This window comes from Triturus cristatus, chromosome 5_2 (genome assembly GCF_964204655.1).
Source record: "Triturus cristatus chromosome 5_2, aTriCri1.1, whole genome shotgun sequence".
Lineage (NCBI taxonomy): Eukaryota > Metazoa > Chordata > Amphibia > Caudata > Salamandridae > Triturus > Triturus cristatus.
Window position 1 is genome coordinate 505,631,255 of NC_140588.1, and position 15,450 is coordinate 505,646,704.

Below are 15,450 nucleotides of genomic sequence, written 5' to 3' on the forward strand. Positions count from 1 at the left end.
TCTGACAGAATACGCCTCTACGCGAAGCTACATCAATACCGTGAAAAAATGGAACAACTTTTCGGCTGCCTGCCTCTATCTATCAACGGAGCCAGCTACAACATGACATTTATTTACACATATACAATTTGCGTGCAACCATCTTTTTATTGCAAAACTTGCCCAATCGACTGGCGAATGGATCTATGCCTTGCCAACATCCCAGCAAACGCTCCCGATATCCAGCAGGTAATGGAGTATCTTGAAAACCATGAACTTGATTGTTCGGGCAGTGGAGCAATGGCAGATGCAAAGCAAAAAGGTATCCTGGCGGAATGGGATTTCTGCGCAGCCGCGAAAGATCTCCTGCAACGTGCGACCTTTGACAACATCGCAGATTGCAAACCAATTCAAATTGCCGCTCCAAAATTCGAGGAACATTACTGTCCCTTCGAGGATATGAATTGGATCGCTTCGCTTTTCTCCCACGATGGCAACAATCGCCTCTTGGAACATTACGCATCTCAAGCCACTGAAGAACTTCCGGACTGCAATCTCCAAGACTTGTAAGAAATTCACTTTATTTTTGGATTGCTTTTTTCCAACTTTTTTGATTTTTTCCTATTAAATTTTTTAATACACTTCAATTGAACTATTTTCATATAATAACTTTCTAAGTATACTTAAGCATTTGAACTCTGTTTTCATTATTGGCCCTTACCTCTCCAAACTAACCAGGGATGGATGATGTATGGCCTATGCAAATACGCTATTTACTTGCTAAATTAGCCTTAACCCGACATCCAATTTTAAACCATATCTATTCTTTGTACACACGTCTCTCTGCCTGCCTCTTATCCATGAAGCCCTTTCCCACAAATTAGCTCATCCTCAGCCTCTGCTCACGAACTGGTGATCAAGATAAAAAAACACGGCATTGTTTAGGAACTGGTTGGCACAGTGTGGTAATCGTATCCTACCTTTATTTTGATTCTACAATTTACAGTCATTCATGTCTAATAGGTATTGTTTATGTCACATGGAACTGTAACATGTAATGTGGAATTGATTGATGCAGGAGCTTAGGTTTGAATACAGCAGAAGTGGTTGGAGTTTGCCTCAGCTGGATGCCTTAGCTCTTGCATCAGTGGTTCCATGTATGGCACTTACATAAAGACACTTTTTATATAACTTGCAGACTCCATTGCTTTATCCCACACAGCCACTTTCTTAAACACACTTGATTTCACCATTTGTCTTCTGTGGCATTGCAACATTCTGCATTATATTCTTCACGATTATTTCTTTATTCCTGCTTGCTAAAACACTCCATTCGAGTCTTCAGACCGGTAGGGGTGAGTAGTTTGCTTCCCACTACCGCTATAGTCTAAACCCATACTAACACCACTTGCACAGCTATGCTACAGCAGCAAGTATGCTACAGCACCAGGAGCACATCAGTTTACAGCAATCAGCTCACGGTTTCATCCCCGAGTGTACTGGCACCTCACCTCAGCACCATCTCACTCTAGTCAAAACAGCACTTTCACACTGCTAGGGGTGAATACTTCATTTCACACTCCCTGTATAGCACATCCTAACCCCCCCACAGAGCTCACACCGCTATATTCTAAACCCATACTAACACCACTTGCACAGCTATGCTACAGCGGCCAGTATCCTACAGCACCCAGAACACATAAGTTTACAGCAATCAGCTCACGGTTTCATCCCAGAGTGTACCAGCACCTCACCTCAGCACCATCTCACTCTGGGCAAAACAGCACTTTCACACCGGTAGGGCTGAATACATCGCTTCACACTCCCTGTATAGCACACCCTAACCACCCCACAGACCTCACAGCGCTATACTCTAAACCCATACTAACACCACTTGTACAGCTATGCTACAGCGGCCAGTATGCTACAGCGCCAGGAGCACATCAGTTTACAGCAATCACCTACGGTTTCATTTTCGAGTGTACCGGCACCTCACCTCAGCACCATCTCACTCTGGGCAAAACAGCACTTTCACACCAGTAGGGGTGAATACATAGCTTCACACTCCCTGTGTAGCACACCCTAACCACCCCACAGACCTCACAGCGCTACTACCCTCCTCTTTCCTACTCTTTTCGCCCTTTTATCCCCTTACCCACTTCAACGGAATCACAAAATGGCGGCCAACACTTCCTATTTGCAACCGCTCGCAGCGATCCCAACCAATAGCGCCTAGAGACCTGTAGGTGAGTTGACGCTATATAAACCAAAGTTAACAATAACAATAACAATAAGCAGTAAGCTCGTGCTCATAACGCCTTAGCCAATCAGATGGCAGAATTTCCAAATATCGATATCTGTAAATTTCGATATGTCTCAAAAACTGCTGAACGAATTTTCACCAAATAAACAAAAGCGTGCTTTCTAGACCAAGACCCTTCTCCCTGACAAATATGGGATAATTCCGTTCACCCGTTCGACCTGTGGCCTTGTCGAAAGTTTCTTATGGAAATTAACATAGAGAAAACATGTTTTGGGACCCGCCATTTTTCTCGGCCCCCCCTTGACGAATCACCCCCAAACTTCCCACATAGGAGTTGATATGAACAAAGAATTAGTTTAGAAAATTTCATCAAACGACGCCAAAGTTATAAGCAAAACAAAAATGCTCTTCTTATGGAAACTTGGTCCTAACTATAACTACCTACTGGCGACTGACAGTAGGTTATATATATATATATATATATATATATATATATATATATATATATATATATATGTGTGTGTATATATATATATATATATATATAATCTACTGGCGGTCGCCAGTAGATAGTTATAGTTAGGACCGTGTTTCCATAGGAAATCCGCAACATTCTATTTGGAATAACTTTGGCGCCGGTTGATGAATCCTCGCGAAATTTTCAAAATAGGTGGGGCGCTCCGCTCCGCTCCTACCCTGAAAGTCTCGGGGGGATTCGTCAAGCGGGGGCTGAGACAAAAGGGGGGTCCCAAAACGCATTTTCCCCATGCATTTTCCCATAGGACCTTTAGTCCGAGCTACAGCCCGAACGGCTGAACAGAATTACATGAAATTTGGCAGAGAGGTAGTCCTCAGGTCAGAGATGTGCCTTTTGCAGGTCTGGTGTAAATCTGTTCAGTAGGTCCTGAGAAAATAGCATTTAAATCAATATATATATCTGTAAGCGCGCTCCGTGCGCTTACGGTAAGCTTACCGTACGCGTACGGTGCCGTGCGCGAGCTCAATTCTGATTGGTGGTTACATGACTGTAAACATTCGAATCGGTCGAAATCAGAAAGTGTCGGCCGCCATTTTCTGTCTCTCGCACTGAAAAACAAAGGTGGATAACGTGAAAAGGGGGCAACGGAGAGAGTTGCAGACCCCCTAGAGTTTGTCAGGGGGTCCACGAAGGACCATAAAGTACGAAAAATACATTTAATAATTTTAAAAAAAAATCGCAGAGTGCGCGTACGGTAAGCTTACCGTACGCGCACGGCAAAAAAAAAAAAAAAAAAAAACGAAATAACAATCACATTTATTAAACAAATTGAAGGACCCGCAAGGGAAAAAAAAATTGTGACTGTGTAAAAAAAGGCGAGGCGCGCACGGTATGAACTGCGCAACGTGGGCGCTCGGTGCGCGAAGCGCACAGTGCGCGCAGGGTGTGCGCACGGTGAAAAACCAGAAAAAAAAATAAAAAATAAATACATAACTTAGCATTTAAAAAAACGTACAAATTCACTGAAAAAACCATAGGTTTCACACATGTTATAGCTAGGAATTAGCATTTAAAAAACCTTGCAAATTCACTTAAAAAACCATAGGTTTCACATATGTTATAGTTAGCTGTACATTTCACTCGTAAAAAACCAATGAAATTCCATGTTATAGTTAGATCAGGTAACTATAACTTGCGCGACCGCAATCCACAATGTGTCTTTTCAGATGTCATCATTGATGTGATGAGTGATGTCACTGACCATGTCATGAGTGATGTAATATGTGACGTCATCAGCAGTTTATTGTGGGCGCGCAAGTTATAGTTACCTGATCTAACTATAACGTGGAATTTCATTGGTTTTTTATGAGTGAAATGTACAGCTAACTATAACATGTGTGAAACCTATGGTTTTTTAAGTGAATATATATATATATATAACCTACTGGCGGTCACCAGTAGGTAGTTATAGTTAGGAACTTGCTTCTATTCAAAAAGCATTTTTAATTTTCCCAATAACATTGGCGCCGGTTGATGAATCTTCGCAAAGTTTTCAAAACTAGTGGCCCGCTCTGGCCAGCTCCTGTCTTGAAAGTTTTGGGGTGATTTGACAAGCGGGGGCTGAGAAAAATGGGGGGTCCCAAGATGCGTTTTCCCCATGTTCATTTCCATCGGAAACATTAGACAAAGCTACAGCCCGAACTGCTGAATGGAATTACACCAAATTTGGCAAAAGGTAGGTCTTGGTTCAGAAAGAGCCTTTTTTTTAAATGGTGTAAATCCGTTCAGTAGTTCCTGAGAAATTAGAAAAAGAAAAAGTTTCGTTATCTGTGGGCGCGGTGGATTCGCAAACCCTCCCTAGCACGAGCTTCATTCTGATTGGCTGCTAAAGTGTTGGCAGCCATCTTGTGACCGAGTCACAAGAAAACAGTAAAACAGTAAAACAGTAAAACAAAGATAAAAAACAAGAAAAGGGCGCAGGTTAGAAACACCCTGATCCCTGGGCCTGCCCAAAAGGACTCCAAGGGCCCAACAAAACATTTTTTTAAAAATAATTTTGGCGGAATTTGACTTGGGGTCACGAATCCCGCAGAAATTATAATGAGGCCCCCGGGTGGGCCAGGTTCTGGGGCATTGTCAAAAGATATTAGCGGGGGCCTGTGTGGGCCCCCCGCCAGCCCCGGGGATAGCACCTCCCTGGGGCTATACTGATTATGTGCAGGGACACGTGGCCCCCACAGCCCCGGGGCTTTTAAAAAAAATAATGTATGGGGGTCCCACCCCCCCACACTGCCCCGGGGACCGCCACCTCCCTGGGGCTTCATTAAATAGGGGCAGGGGGCTCACGGGCCCCCCCAAGCCTCCTCCCCGGGGCTGTAATAAATAATTAGTGTGGGGGGCGAGCCCCCCCACACTGCCCCGTGGACCACCACCTCCCCGGGGCACTCTGAATTCAAATGCAGGGGTCCATTACAGACTTCGGGGACCACCACCTCCCCGGGGCTTTAAACGTTGGGAAGGGGGCCACGCGACCCCCTCCTGGAGCCCTTGATGGCCCTGGGCACTGCCACCCCCAGGGAAGGCTGCTGCAGTTTCCCGGGGTGCCCACACCGGGACACTGCTGTTTGCTATGGCAGGGTGGGAGCCAAACTCTGCTTTGCTTCATTGAAGCGAGAGTGGGGAAACCTGCTCTCTGTTCATTGAAGCAAAGTAGGATTGCTTTTCCACAAGGGGAGCTGCATGTCAGCAGTTCCCCTTGTGGAAAAGCAATGCCGGCTCCCACAGGAGGCGGGGAGACTGGGGGGGCATTGAGGCTCCCCCCACAGTCCCCTATGGAGCAGCCAGGCCCCTGGGGATGGGGTCCCCGGGGCCAGAAGGTTGCAGAGAGGTGGTCGGAGGTGTATTGAAGAATGTGTGGGTGTATAAGTGTCTGGATGGAGGATTTAGTAATTGCGTGACTGACTGTATAAGTGAGTGAATAAATGTGTCTTACTGAATGCATGGGTTAGTGACTAAACTGTGTGAATGTCTGTATCAGTCTGTCTGTTGTTGTGTAAGCTGCTGCACGGGTTGATCAGTAGCTACATGAGTGTCTATATGGGTTCATGATTGGTTGCCTGAGTATTTGTATGGGAGACTGAGTGTGTGTGTGGGTGGGTGAGAGGTATGTGACTCTGTGCATAGATGTGAGAGTGGTTGATTCACTGGTTGCATGGCTTCAAGAGTGCATGTGGAAACAGCTGTATGGGTGGGTGAGTGTGTGTATGGGTGTGTTGGTGAGTGAATGGATGTCTCAGTGGTACATGTCCAAGTAAGTACATATGTAAAAGGCCATATATGTGAGAGTTGGAGTATATACATGACTATATGTGAGAGTGAGTGATTGTGAGAGTGGCTGTATGGATGAGTGTGTACTTGTATCAGTGATTATATAAGAGAGTAAGAGAGTAAGTATGCATTACTATCTGTATGAATAAGTGAGGTGGTCTGTATATAACTGTATAGGTGAGTAAATAGGTGTGATTGATTCTTTGCATGATTGAGTAGGTGTGTGAGTAAGTCTATGGATGAGTGGCGATGTGTGAGTGTATGTATAGGTGTATGAGTGCATATGATAGTGTTGTATTGATGAGTGACTGCATGTATGGGTGAATGAGTGGATGTGTATGTGTAGACCTATGAATCAGTGAGTGCGCATGTAGTAACTGGTAGTGGTGTGTTGATGGTTTCGAAAATGGTAGTCTGTATTTTACAGTGGGTGTATCAAAGGTTATATTAGAGTGTGAGGAGGTGCATCAGATTTTCATGTGGATGATGTCATCAGTGATGTCATCAGTGATGTCATTTGAGATGTCATCAGTGATGTCATCAGTGATGTTATGGACCATGTCATGAATGATGTAATATGTGACGTCATCAGCAGTGCATTGCGGGGGGCGCAAGTTATAGTTAGCTGAAATAACTATAACAGCTGAATTTCTCTGGTTTTGTACAAGTGAAATGTCCAACTAACTATAACGTCAATGAAACCTATGGTTTTTTCAGTGAATTTCTAAGGTTTTTTTAAATGCTAATTTCTAACTATAACGTGCCTGAAACCTATGGTTTTTTCAGTGAATTTCAAAGGTTTTTTAAATGCTAATTCCTAACTATAACGGGCCTGAAACTTATGTTTTTTTCAGTGAATTTCAAAGGTTTTTTAAATACTATTTTCTACTTATGCCTACAGTGGTGTAGGGAGGGGCGGGGCCTGATATGACAAGTGTGCAAACGTGTCCTGTGGTGCATTTTAAGTTGGGAGATTAAGTCCCCCTGAATCCTGAGGGTCCCTGGGGGCCAACTGCCCAACAGGAACTTCCAGTAAGTGCGGCTCTCCTCCCTTCCAGTGCACAGCCCCGGGGAGGAGGTGGTCCCCGGGGCTCAGGGGTCTGTAACGGACCCCCACATTTGCATACGTAGTGCCCTGGGGAGGTGGTGGTCCCTGGGGTGAGTGGGGGGTGCTCGAGCCCCCCACACAGGTTCTTTTATTTTTAAATTGAGAGCCCCGGGGAGGTGGCTGTCCCCGGGGCTGCGGGGGGTCTGTGCTCCCCCGCGTATTTTATTGGCAAAGCCCCAGGGAGGTGGTGGTCCCCGGGGTGTGAGGGGGGCTGGAGACCCCCACACATAAGTTTTTTGTAAAAAACACAGGTGAGCCCTGGGGAGGTGGTGGTCCCCATGGCTGCATGGGCCCCCGCGGCCCCTGCTATGCATTTTGGCAATGCCCCCGGGACCTGGCCCACCCGGGGGCTTAAACATAACGATGTGCGGGAGTCCGCACTTTTATTTTTTTCCGTCCAGATTTGCGCACCCACAAATGCTTTCTTTGGCCCGGGGGGGCCTGTAGGACCCCCTCAGCAGGCCTACGGGGTCGGGATGTCTGTATCATGGCCCCTTTTCTTGTTTTTTGTCCTTATTGCTCTGTTTTCTTGTGACTCGGTTACCGAGTCACAAGATGGCTGCCAACACTTCCTGGTTTGGAGTGTTGGCAGCCAATCACAGTGAAGCTCTTGCTCGGGAGGGTTCGCGAACCCATCGCGCCCAACTGGGGGTGACGATCACCCCCAGTTAGGGGGTGATTCGTCAAGGGGGGGCCGAGAAAAATGGCGGGTCCCAAAACATGTTTTCTCCATGTTAATTTCCATAAGAAACTTTCGACAAGGCCACAGGTCGAACGGGTGAACGGAATTATCCCATATTTGGCAGGGAGAAGGGTCTTGGTCTAGAAAGCACGCTTTTGTTTATTTGGTGTAAATTCGTTCAGCTGTTTTTGAGACATATCGAAATTTACAGATATCAAGACTTTTTCTTTTTCTAATTTCTCAGGAACTACTGAACGGATTTACACCATTTAACCAAAGGGCTCTTTCTGAACCAAGGGCTACCTTTATGCCAATTTGGTGTAATTCCGTTCAGCAGTTCGGGCTGTAGCTTTGTCTAACGTTTCCTATGGAAAATTAGATGGGGAAAATGCGTTTTGGGACCCCCCTTTTTTATCAACCCCCGCTTGGCGAATCACCCCAAAACTTTTAAAACAGGAGCTGACCGGAGCGCCCCACTAGTTTTGAAAATTTCGCGAAGATTCGTAAACCGGCGGCAAATTTATTGGGAAAAGAAAAAATGCTTTTCCTATGGAAACCAGGTCCTAACTATAACTACCTACTGGCGACCGCCAGTAGGTAATATATATATATATATATATAGATATATATATATATATATATCCAACATCCGCTGGTGCATGGAAGACGTAGTAGACATCCGTAACTCCAAAAACACTCGCTGACACGGACCTTCAATGAAGTGCTTATTTTAATTGATTCGTGAGGCTGTCGTCATAACGTTTCGGCTCCGTAGAGCCTTGATCACATGACAACGTCAGTATGTTACAAAGACCAATAAATAGCCCAGTTACAAAGTTCAAAGTGCACCATAAGTAAACATGTGACTTTAGTTTTCATAAAAATAAAGAAAACACTGCTTCATTCATTTGGTGTTGAATAACAAAACGCGAATGGCTTAATCCTAATATTACACAGGACAAAGAATTATAGAGTGTGCAAATTGTCGCAATAATACATGATAATATATATTAAGACAATAAATAGATAAATAAGTTAAAATAAAAACATATAATCCATTTAAAATTTTGTTAACAAGCAGCACCCCTCATGGTAAAGGCATATCCTAAAATCATGGCTTAAATGCCTGTTGAATATATGCCGATGGCCCCGATTGAGCCAGACAATGAAGGTTATTTGATTCATGGAACATGATAATGGCATAAATGCCTGAATTGTCAATTGTCTGTGGTATAAATATCCAATTATGGGGATATTGGGGCTACCATGTGCGGAAATATACATTTTTATTCATCTCTAAAACTAAAGGGAAGAGGCCTGTGTTATGCAGAAGCATTTGTGTATAAGTCACAAGTATCAATAGGTCTCACAAAACGTGTATCAGGGCTAAAATGGTTTCATAAATAGAAATAAATAAAGTTATGTGCACACATATGGTGAAAGAGATAAAAAAGTGATTGAAAAAGTGATTAAAATCGTGTACTTCATCCAACGTTAAAGTGTAGCGATATAGTGTTGGAGAACAAATCACTGCAGCTAAAGCAAAAGCATAAATGGTTGCTCAGGAACAGAACCCTTAAAAGATGTCATAATAATCGATTAATCATAGGTTAAAACTTACAGTACAATAGATAAATATAGAAGAGATATCCGATCACAGCTGGGCATACAATGAAAATCATTCATAAATAAAGATATTCAAAAATTCCAAGATTCAGTTTCAAATGCAATCAAGTCTCATTTTCAAGGTAAACATGTGTAAAGGTCCTCAGTTGTATTGAGCCCATTCGGATGTTTAGTATCAAGGCGAAGTATATATTGAGTTTCCAATTTACGCAGTTTCGCCTCCCTGTTGCCCCCTCGTCTGCTCGCATTGATAGCATCAATGACATAGAATCTGAGCTGGCGACTATCACAGTTGTGGGACTCCCTGAAGTGTCTGGCCACTGGGTACGTGTTGTCCTGATTGTTAATTGCCCTTAGATGTTGAAGGATGCGTTTATGCACTGGTAATTTAGTGCTTCCCTCATATCTTAGTGAACAAGGGCATGTCAGGATATAAACTGCGAACTCCGTTTTACATGTAAGCAGCTTAGTGATCGGGTGATCCCTATTACTGAAACCATCCTGATAATTTTTAGTGTTAACACCTTGGATACAAGATTTGCATGTTTTGCATTTGTAAAACCCTGTATTAGACTTAAGCCATGATGTTCTCTCAATGATTTCAGGATTTGTATCAACCAGAGAGTCCCTCATTGAAGGAGCTCTACTGAAAGTAAGTGATGCACGTGTAGGTAATGAGGCACCAATGACAGGGTCGTTGAGTACTATGGGCCAATTACGATTGATTATTTTATATATGTCTCTATGCTGCTTACTGAATCCTGTGATAACCCTGAATGTGTTGTGCTTTTCTACATCAGGGGTGAGAGTTGAGCTTTCAATTGGGGCGCTTTGATTGATATCATAGGAGCTCAATAGTTTCTCCCTAGAATGCTGCATGGATTTGCTGATGGCACTATCAATGATTTTTTTAGAATAACCTCTCTCAAGGAATCTCAAACTGCTGGAATGTTGTGCCATTGCTAAATCTGCTGGATTACTGCAAACCCTTCTGATGCGTAGCATTTCCCCGTAGGGGATGCTCGCTATTAGATGGGCCGGGTGTGAGCTTTTAGCATGTAATAACGTGTTACCTGCTGTTTTTTTGCGGTAAAGTCTGGTTTCCAGTACCCCTTTGAAGACATAAATTTCAGTGTCTAAGAATGTTACTGACGACTGACTCATTGTTGCTGTGAAGCTTAAATTGTAATCATTGCTGCTGATGTCACCAATGAATTTATTGGCCAAATTTACGTCACCCCGCCATACAATGAATAAGTCATCGATAAATCGATACCAGGCTACCACATTGTTGTTCATTACTTCATTGTATTGAGTCCTGAGGACCAGTTCCTCCCAAGCCCCCATCACTAGACAGGCGTAGCTTGGCGAAAAACTGGCCCCCATAGCCACACCTTGGAGTTGACGGTAAAGCAGGTTATTAAACATGAATATTTTATTGGTTAAACAGTACTGTGACATCTGCAATAACATGGTGTTATGCTCTTTGTCCTGGTCACCCCTTTGTTCCAAATATTGCGAAATTACTTTAAGTCCAGTCTCATGTTTAATGCTCGTGTAGAGAGCTGTAACATCTAGCGCTAGCATCCAATAGCCGTCTTCCCATTTGATCTGCTGAATCTTGTACAAGAAATCCCCTGTGTCCTGAATGTAAGAGGGTAGCTGTTTGACAAAGGGTTGAAGGAAATAGTCAATATAAATGGATGTTTTCTCCAGTAATCCACCCCTGGCTGAGATTATTGGTCTGCCAGGAGGTTTGCTGATGTCCTTGTGTACTTTAGGGATAAAGTAAATAATGGGAGTGATGGGGTTATCAATTCTAAGGTACTTGAACTCCGCTTCTGTGATCAATTTTTTGTTTTTCCATTTTGTGAGTTTCAAGTGGTAGTCTTGAATCATGTTTTTTAAATCACTAGCATTGGACCTCATGTAACAATCCCTGTCATTGAGTTGGGCATAGGCTTCCTTGTCATAGAGTGTTCGTTCCAACAGTACCACATTACCACCCTTATCACTTTGACGTATCACAATGTTCTTATTGTCCCCTAGTTTTTTTATTAGGTTGTTGTATTGCAAAGCTTGACGGTCATACTTGTTCCTTTGAGTTAGTCTTTTTGTGAAGTTTTTTGATTTGCCTGACCGTATTTTCATGAAATATGTCTATGGCGTCTCTTGGCATTATAGGATTAAATGTAGATGGTGGTTTGAAATGTGTCGTTATTTGTTTATTTTCTTTTTCGTTAGATTGATAACCCACTCCTTCCGTTTCCCATAGTTCCAGTAGCTCTGTTGTTTGTGATATATCACCAGAGTCAAAATTACCCTCTGTCAGACCGCTGATTTTAGTTTTCTCAGTATTCTTATTTTTATTATTGAGTGCAAAGAACTTCCGTAATTTTAGTTTCCTCACTGCCTTATACATATCACACCTGGTTTTGGTATAGTTCATTTTACTTGGCGGTACGTAGGAGAGACCCAGTTTAAGAATATCCTCCTCCTTTTCAGTTAGAATGCAAGAGCTGAGGTTGATGATGGTCTTGTCTGACGGTTTAGTATTTATTCCTTGGGCTTCCACTGACCCTTGCCCCTTCTTCTGTTCGAGTAGGCGCCGCCTCTTCCTCGCCCTCTGCCTGTGCCTGTTCTTGAAATTGATGTGTTTTCTTCTTGTTGTTTTTGGGTCCGGGGCCTGAGTGATTGGAGTCTCTCCCGGTTTAAAAAAACGATTTCTCTGCCCGGGGACGGCTTATTGGTTTGCCTTGCTTGTGTCACATCACGCATCTCTGTTTCAGATTCCGTGCCTGTCCCCAAACTCAGCTCTGATGCCGAGGCTTCAGCTTCGTTGACTTCGGGTGACTCTCATCCTCGTTTGACCTGCACCATTAGCCTTTCTCAGAGTATCAAATTTCTTTGAAAAAGTAAAAATTTGGCCCAACTCGTAATCATTTCTGTCCCTCTGAAATTTGTAGGCTTTTCTTTCCATAATCCTAGTCTCCTCTTTTTTCAGGCGTACTTTCATTTCGCTAGTTAATAGATCCCTTTCTTCTTTAGTGCCCATAGTTTCAATTTGTTCCTGAAGGGAAGCTATCTCAATCAGAAGTTTGGCTCTATCGATCTCCGCATATTTAATGAGGATGAGCACTAGTCGGCGCGAAGCGTCGAGGTTACTTTCCGCCCACTCCCTCATGAGGTCAGGATTAGGATCCTCATAGCTTGGTGCTATCATAATTCTCAACCCCCTCGGTATGCGATATATGTTTTCTTTTATTTACATAACTTGTTAAATTACACGATTTGAATTTTCTTTCATTTCTAATTTAATGTATCAAGTAAATTACTTATAATGCAGGCTATATATATTTTGGGCGAATTTCTGTTCCAAATATATTTTTGAGACCATTGTTTGGTAATTTATATCTAAAGTATGTAAATTCCATACATTGTAGACTATATTTTTGATACAATATTTTTGAGTCACAGTTCACGATATTTTGCCACACAACCGAAGATTGTATCATACAAAAAGTAAACCACAACTATTTAGACAGATTGTTAATATTTTTTGTTAACTAATTTAGGCACAATCTGGGTCATTTTGATGCTGATAGGTGGTCCACCATCTCAACAGGTCAGCGAAGGCAATGGCATCCACTTTTAGAGATTCCTGCCAAGCTCTATTGAAGGCGTTAATCTTTACCAGGCAGACACCATTGTTTAATGCACTCATTCTGAAAAGATTTTTTGTTCCAAGAAACAAACTGCAACTGGAGTTTGTTTATTGAAAACAAAATAAACAATGGCCCTGATGCATGAGGAGTATCTCCAGGCACATTGGGGTCATTGTGCATTTCCATTTTTTGAGAACCTCATGTTTTGTATGGCAGTCCCAACTAGGCATACCCAGCGATGGTTGCCCTACCCTAAATGAGCATTACTATGAGGGTTATTATGAGTCTGGTGGTCCACAGACTGCCAGATTTGCAGGGGCGTTGTGGTGATGTTCTCCCGACAGCCCTATTACGACCAGGGTGATCAGGCTGCCCTGGGACCACCGCGACCATCAGGTATCAGTGAAGAAATAAAGGGGGCTCTACAGGGTCCCCTGGGTCCTCACGCCATGTGGATGCACACTTGGGAGGCAAAACATGTGTCCCCCTGTGCGCATGCACACCAGTACCTGCACGGCATGGACTGCAGCATTCCATGTTGTGCAGGCACTGTCTTTGATGTTCCCATTGCGGTGCCTATTTCATAGAAATCTCCTAATCTAGTGTGCCATTAGCACATGGGTTTGGGGGTGTGGTAGAGGGGTGGTCCCACTCCTGTACTATCAAACTCATAATAAAGCCCTATGGCTTTATGGCTCTGTGGCAAACAGGTTATCATCTCAAAGTTTCATACCAGTGCAAACCCAAGGCTTACCCTAATTCTAAATAGAATGGGATCAACTGCAAGCTGGGTGGGACCACCACCGATTTCCAGCAGTGTTCCCACCCCGCTCTCCCCCAAACTCATAATGACCTTCAATGTGTTTTTTGTTGTTGAAAGTGAACCATTTATGGTGACTCGAATAACTCTGCTGCAAAACCTACTCACACTTTCCACTGACAATTGCTAGTTCTAACCTTCAAGGAACATGGAAGGCCATGTATGTCTTACCGATTGCCAGCAACTGCTCCCTTCAAACTCTCTTCTGTGGACTCTCATACAGCCCTCCTGTCTGCTTCAAAAGATTGACTGCACTAGTGATCTACTTGTCTCAGACTTTTTTTTTGCAATAGAGGGCACAGCTTTTAGAGATTTGCCGCAAGGCACTTTCATAAATATAAGAAACCACATTATTTGAGATTTGTGGGGAGGTCCCTTCACTAAGGAGGCTCCTCTCTGAATCCCCATACAGAAGCAACTCTACTTTGAATTCACCCACATACAACACACAACATTATTAAGGACCCTCTGCATCTGCTCATTGTGGGGTGTCAGGAGTCATCAAAATGATGCCTACCTGAATTTCTTCCTCTTCAAGCCCTCCTGTTCCAACCCTATATTGATGCTCTAGAGTGGCTTTCAATTAGTGCTTAGTTTTTTTTGTTTTTTTTTAAAGTGCCAGGGCCTGCCTCAGGAGGCTACTGCAGCTTGCACCACCCATTGCCTCTGTCAGCCCTGCCAATGACAGTTCCAACACAACTACTAACCGTCGCACTCCTACAAGAGTGACACTTCAAACTATTCTAGGTCTCCAGAGCAATGAAAATGGCTTGAGCAGCAGGCATTAGTCATTTTTAATGTTTATGCAATTAATAAACAACTGATGTGTGCTCATCTTTAATTTAGACGAACAGTGCCACCATGTGGCAGACTGTCATATGTACCGGTATTGTTGATTGAGTGCTGAGCAACGAAAACCACCGCTTAAATTAAGCACTGAAAACAACAAACAAAACTGCATGTATGCCATTAGTAATTTGCCAGCCTAAGGGCACAGAAGTCAATATTCAACTCCTCAGTGAAGCAGAGTGTAAAGAAACAGGATGATTTTGAAGTAGACGCCAATATGATTTTTGTTTGAAAACATTATGAGTCAATCTTGCCCACTGCGCACCAGCCAATTTGGCCTCTGGATTGAGAGAAAATTCTGGAGCACTGTAGTTCACAAACCCCATTATGTGCACACGTAACACATTTAAGGTTCTTAAATAGAGTTTGAGGGAAGGGTTTTCCATCTAAATGTGTTGGATGTTTTCTCCAGAGTAGCATTGAATATTATTCACTTTTAAAACGGTGAATGGGACATCGGGCACATTTTCAGAAAAAGCCCCCCTTCGGCCACCCTGCAAACAAGGCCCTCGGTCTTTATATGATACCCTGTAAAATCTGGAATGTTTTGATTCACGTTTGGACGGCCTCTTTTGAAAGCAGTTGTGGTCTCTTACACTGGATTCTACCTTCGGGGAGGGACCAAGGCTGCCCAACTTTTGTCTTATCAAGTA

General features: G+C 43.4%; 1 protein-coding gene across 11 annotated transcripts in view; it reads left to right on the top strand.

Moving 5' to 3' along the window:
- The window catches only part of PDE1C (phosphodiesterase 1C), a 1,636,609-nt gene that overhangs the window by 1,544,965 nt on the left and 76,194 nt on the right, over nt 1-15,450 (top strand). The window lies entirely within an intron of this gene.